Consider the following 6,742-nt stretch of genomic DNA (forward strand, 5'->3'; position numbering starts at 1 on the left):
GCATTCCTGTCAGCCTGCGCCTTTGAGCTTGGCCAGTTAATCTGGAGCTAGCACAAATATCACTAATGCTGTTCTGTGTTGTGCCATTTACACTTAAAACTGCTATTCTTAAAGCAAGTTTGAGTCTTTTTATTTTTTTTTAATATGATTGGGATCTTTGTAATGGCAGCTTTTGTAGGGGAGAGCGCAGGATAAGATGTATCATAGTACCTGCTGTTTTAAAGCTGCTTGCAAGAAAAATTACGGGAGAGGAATAAAAAGGAGTAACGCTCAAAACCAAGGCTGGAAAATCTCCTCCAAAATCCACTTCTAAGCTTCCATGATATGCAAACTGACTTGTCTTTCTGACCAAATTTTGAGCATTGATTCATCAGGAAAGTAGGAATGTTTAATAGACTATCGGTGTATTTGTTTGCAAAAACCCAATACTGTTTAAACCCATTTTTAAATAATATGCACCATAGGTGTCCAAATCTTTTGTCTTAAGTTAATTCAGTCAAGAGGCTTAAGACTAATCTTATTTTTCATCTTTCAAAGGATCTTTTCTTAATATAGTGGGAGGATGCTTTACTGGTTTTGGAGCTATTATACAATTGTAAACATGTTATCATCCAGCTTCCTGCTATTGTGAATGTTTGGACCGAGATAAAATAATTTGTTTTAAAGGAAGCTTCTTAAATACACAATAGGTTTTTTTTCTTCATCTGCCCTTGGCTTAATTTACAGTTTAGGCTTGGTGTAGGTGCCTTATATGTAAAAGGAAAAGTATAATTGTTATTTTCAGAAAGCTGGACTTTTTTAATCCATTCTTGATGGTGCGTGGCAGTCGTGAACATCAAATAAAGCCTCACACAGATAGATACAGGTTAGATGCTTATGTATAAATTCTATTTACATAGCTGCAGTTTGGTATAGATGTAAGTAAGCTGGAAAACCTGCTGGGAAAACTTTAACTAGACCTTCAGGATGTTGCAATTGTGTTCTTGCAATAAAGGTCAAAGATATGTCAGGACAGGGTTACTGGTGCATTCTTTGGAGCCCTGTATGACACGGGAGTCATGCTGACGTACTTGTAAGCATGTTTCCTACCTTTTGATGAGCGCACTGTTCCTATTTTCTGTAAGTTAAACATGAAACTTGTTAATTTTTAAGTAAGCCTCGCATCGTCTTTAACTTGTTTTCAAAATAAAACTCGGTAAGAAACGTTGTGCTCTGTGGTGTGTCCTTTAATGGAGACACCGGCAAATGAGGCTGCTGAAGGGGTGGCGGAGGGGGGCAGAAATAGATTTGTTCTTGTAGACAGGAGGTTTATATGATCATGCTGCATGCTTGTGTCCCTAATAACTTTTGAGCCTGCTGGATGCTGGAGGGAAATTTATTCCTGTCAGTAGTGTCCAAATAAGCGTGGGGAAGGAGGGACAAACTTGTGTGCACTGAGGGAAAGCTCCCAGCGTGTGCTCACGTCTTATTAAATGGCAGGCAGTTTGTATGGGAAGAAGACCTAAAACACCCTGAGCACAGGAAAAGCTCCCGTTGGAACTTTTGCCCTCTTAAAGTCAATGAAGCGTGGGACACAAATCCATGGAAAAAACTAGGAGCTGCTTGGGCTTTTTTCCTTTTTTATTTTTTAAATGAAAAAGAGTATAATAAACAAAGATAGCTATGCCATACTGAAGAAAATCACCTTTCTAGCCCAATGAATTCCAGAAAAGGGTTAGCGTAAAAATTATTTCATTGGACAATTATCTTTGCAAATATTTTTAAGCCTCTTTGTAAGAAAGAAAATTAATCCTAATGCTGAGACATCTTTGCCACTGAAGTAGCAAAATCAAAGACGTGCCGCTATCCTATGCCACCGTGTTTATTTGGTGGAGGGGGCCGTGTTGCTCGCTCATGGTCCCAAACATGCTCTGATGCTCAGTCGGTCTTTGCACGTGTAAGGCTATCGCAACCAGTCCATGTGTACGAGCTAGGCTTGCACAGCATGTAAAAAGCTCCAAGCCTTCCCTCCTTCTCCGGCTGAAGTCTTGCAGCTTTAGTAAAGAGCCACGGCGCAAGTTTTGGCATGAAGAAAATATTGAAGGCCTGCAAGACGCAAAATGCAAGAGTTTGGTTATCTGATGCAATATTGTCCTCTGGGTATGTGCTTTTGTTCGTATGAGTTGGGTGGGAGGATGGAAGTCTGACACATCTGTGTTGGCAGAAGCTTGTGGTTTAGAAATATTAGCAGAGCTGTACTCACTGACATTGCTGCTTCTAGTTGTAGGAGGGTATTTTACTATTGCGGAGGAAGCAATGTAGAAGAGCCTATAGCCCTGTTGCCGTACTATGAGTTTTTCTGGAATACTCTACACAAATATTTTCACCTAATTAGGGTATTTCACTGCCATGGCTTGGTAAAGAATGTCATCATCTTAGGCGCCATCTTAACAAAAAGAAAAAACCCAAGATCATGGGTTGGTTTGGTTCAGAGAAATGCCTTTGTTTACTATAGGCTATGGTTGCTAATTTTCCATTGGTTTTCAGGTTGTTGGTTAAGATTAATTTGATTCCTGAGAACTACTTCCAGTAGAGCGTACTCTGCTTCTTGTGGGCTTAGGGAGTCTGGGAAGAGGAGGCACAGGAAACATCCTCGCTGGGGAGACCGCCAGCAACAGGATGCTGCCCGTGCCGGAGCACGCTTTCTCATGCAGCAAGAGGAAGCAGAACCTGGGACTGAGCAGGACAGGAAGGGAGGGATCGCAACGGGAAGGGTCATTAACGTAGCTGTGTAATTGCAAGCAACAAGAGGGTTGTGGTTGGTTTGTTTGTTGACCTTTATTTCATTACCAGTTGGCAGTACCAACCGAAACGAACTGTCCTGCAGAGGTGACGTGTCTGGGGTTAGACATGCTTCACCTGCTGGGGAGGGACAAAGGACATGGGGTGAGGCAGCTGTGCATGCAAAGCCACGTTTTATACTCATGTCCACAAACCTTCCATAAGCAAGGAAAGCTGTACCGGGAATGATTACTTTTTTCTGATGTAATTACACTTACACTAGGGCTTCATCTGATAAATTGCATCGGTCAGGGATTTTATTTTTTAGTACTCTGGTCCTCAATGCTAGCACAAATCTATAAAATAGACACGACTCCGACAGCCATTTTCACTTGCAGAGAACCTGCAATGTATAAAGTCCTTATACAGTTACAAGTATTTACAATTTTTCTGTAAATAGGTGAATACAATTAACTGAGTAAAAATAGAAAAAAGTGACAAGTCTGAAAACTTTGATCAATACAAAACCTCTCTAAACTAATCTCAAAGGGAGAGAACTAGAAATATCCATGTAACAGCCTGGGTTGAGGTTTTGCATACAGGCATCATATACCTGCTCCATCCAGCAGCAATAGTCATAGTGTCCTTTCAGATCCCGCTACCAATTTGGTCAAGCACTTTGAGAAAGATTCCTCCCTTAAACTCATCGCTGCAGTATCTGAGACTCCAGCAGTGCACTACGTAATGCAAGTCACAGGTGTGTATAAATGTGGAGTGAAAATACTCTCTCTGTTAATCATGTGTAGATACAGAGAGCGGCTTTGAACTGTTAGAGAAGGCAACATCTAACAAATACCTCTCTGATTAGAGAGAAATGGGTTGAGGTTTGTCATGGTCCCTATGGATTTTGCATCACTGTAGAAATATTAACTTTCAGGAACGGTTTTTATCCTTCATATCTTGAACTGAGCCTTTATGTAGGATACAATGATAGTAGGGGCCAGGCTCACCAACAACGGGTACAGCAAGCCGGCTTCACCCCATCACTCCCATAAACCATTTCCAGTTTCCAAAGCAGAGCTGATGCCAGTGCAATCACAAGGCAGCGTTACCAGGGGAGGTCATGCTGGGGAGTGGAAAGGGTCTGGTTCAAACACGGCCTTAGTGTCCCTGAAGGCACTCCTGAAGCAAGACTTCAGTCCATCTGTTGCGCTGGGTCGTGCTGCAGAGAAATCCTTCCTAAGGCCTGGGGCCTGTAAGGGCAGCAGCTGGAGAAGATCTGGCCCACAGGGAGCTGGGGCAGGTCTGTCACCTCCTTGCTCCTGTTAGCCCTTGTGCTGGGGCTCTGAGAGGGACAGCTGGGCTCCAGTTGACACTGATGGCAGGGCTTTGGTGGCTGCTGCACTGTGCAAGGGATGTTCACGCATGGAAAAGGCTGGCTGGGAGAGGTTATGCCCCCTCCCTGGTTAATTCTGCCTGTTACTAGCAGGGAAATGGGGTGTGATTCAGGCAGATGTTTTTATAATCCATGAATTTTACAGCCTATGGGCTTTATTCAAGCAAAAATTCTGCCAATATTTAGTACTTGAACTAATATCCAGAAGCGCCAAATTTAGTGGTTCTAGTGCATACGTTTCTGTCACGCATCTCCAGAAGAACTGATTTTATTGTAATTGTAACTTAAGTGGTAGAAGTCTGTGATAATGTAGAAATAAGCAGCTAGTCTTAGTAGACCATGAGGTGCACTTAAATCAAGTTTCCCCATCACAAATACTTCATTTTTATGGAAATAAAAAAGTGGCAAGTTTCTGTCATATCTGAGCAATAAGAGCCAAAACAAAAGGCTTGGTTTCATTTGCAATGAAAGCGTGACTTCTGTTCCCACTCGCAATTATCATGAAACTATAGCAACAGTTTTAAGTGAAAAAATTAAGATAATAAAATTACTTAAGATAGTGTAGCAGCTGGAAACAATGAGTCAAGACTGCCTGACTGGGCAATGTTTCACAGACTGCCATCTGCCTATGACCTACACTTTAAAAGCTGTTGTAGCAAGATGGTTAGAATAAAGATATTGTCAGGTCAGATGAGAAATTATCATTAATACTTTATTTGACCTTGCCAGGTTTCCTCTATTTTTTTTTTTTTTTGCCCAGTAAGAGCTGCTTTTCTTCTTTCCTTTATCATTTTATTCCAAAAGCCTAAAGGCTCCATTTAAAAGAAAACATTTTAAAATACAGGATTAAAACATTCAAATCAGTGTATCTAACAAGGGGGGGGAAAAAAGCGCAGCAATTTGCATACGGTTTTACACAGGCATGTACCTTTCTTTGGAAATACATACATACGCATTAAGTCTTCTTACTGCAGTTTAGATGTAGTCACTGCATCTGAGGCTCTGGGATGGAGGATTAAAGGTTATTGTAGCTCGATTCATCTGCTGCCTGCCTGCTTCTCCCTCCAGTTGTAACTTCAAGCATTCTGAGATTATATTTTGGCTGTACCTGCTTATGGAGGGAAGCCCTAATGATGAAAAAGTGCATAAAATTTGAGTTGAGAAGATGCTTGGCACACTAACAATTTTAGAAAATTAGTATTTACACTGAGGCTGGTTGTCAGCTTTTTAAAAGGATATGATATTCCCTAAGCATTAATGTACAAGGGGTTAAGAGAGCAACACAAATTCTTTGCCTATCATTTGCATGATCTAGGGCCTGGCTCTAAAAGCATGTTAAAGCAGCTGTGAGGGAAGCTACCCAGGAGGGTGTTTGCTTCTTGCTGACAGCTGGGCGGGTCTCCACTGGCGCTGACAAAGTTTTCTGAGAGGCTTTGCTCTCATCTTAAATTCTTCTGTGCTCTTAAAGCCAGTTGTGAGGAGAGGGCAATGGACTCATCTGTGGTTTAGGGTTTTAGCTTACTTTTCCAAGCGGGTAGATCTGCCTAGTTGTCTCTGGTTCAGCTCTAGACAGCATGCAGTCCTGGACTCCGAACCTTCCACAGCAACTGGTGTCATCTGATTACAGCAAGTATTTAAATGTGCTTCGAAGCGGGGTAAAGTTACTGTCACAGTTTCACTAGAATCATAATAAGGAATGTCTAAATCCCACTACAGTCTACCTCTCAAACATTTCATTTGGAGTTTATGTGCTTTGATTTGCCTCAGAAATCCCATTTGTTCTGTATTCACTTTGCTGTAATTGGTTTCATTCTAATTATGGACCAGAAAAATAGACTGTTCTCCTGTTTTTAAATAAGTTAATGAATATAAAGAAAAAGCCTGAAAAAGTTAATAAAGTGTGTGAATCTTAAAAATACTAGTGAATTTTTACTGCATACCATAGTTGTACTCATGTTTGGGTTTTTTTAAATCCAGAGCTTTGACAGCCATCTCACTAAAACGAGTCGCTTTACAGATGAATGATAAATACGTGCATGTAGTAAGAGTCTTACATACAAATATTTTTGCTTTTTCTAAGAAGTTATCATAAAAAATCTGAAAATAAATGTGCTCATTTGCAGCAGGGATCTGCCTTCTAAATGCAGATGTGCGACTGCAGACAAGAGAGTAGCATTTTAAGATCTGTGATTCAGGGCACTGGGGATTTGAATCTCATTGGCTTAAAATCCAATAGATGCCTAAAGCCTGGAGAATTTATTACATTAAATGTAATTGCAATGCACAGTGTTAAAAGTAATACTTAGTTAGGACTCAGGTGTGTAAGACTGAGAGATGGTCATAAAGGGTTTGTAATTTCTGTCCTGCTCTACATCTGTATAGTTACTTATTTTTATATATAGGTCTATGGTTCTTCCAGTGTCATCGAAAAGATGCATCAACTGCCTCCAGCTTGCTGAGTACTTCAAACATCAGAAATAGCCAGGCTATCGCCTCTGGAGTGACTGAAGGATCCTGGAGGATCTCTGATGCCGAAGTTGCAGGTGCTCGCTTTGTGAGGCAGCCGCACCGACCCCTTCACAAAGA

This window comes from Cariama cristata, unplaced genomic scaffold (assembly GCF_000690535.1).
Source record: "Cariama cristata isolate BGI_N322 unplaced genomic scaffold, ASM69053v1 scaffold28346, whole genome shotgun sequence".
In the NCBI taxonomy this organism is placed as follows: domain Eukaryota; kingdom Metazoa; phylum Chordata; class Aves; order Cariamiformes; family Cariamidae; genus Cariama; species Cariama cristata.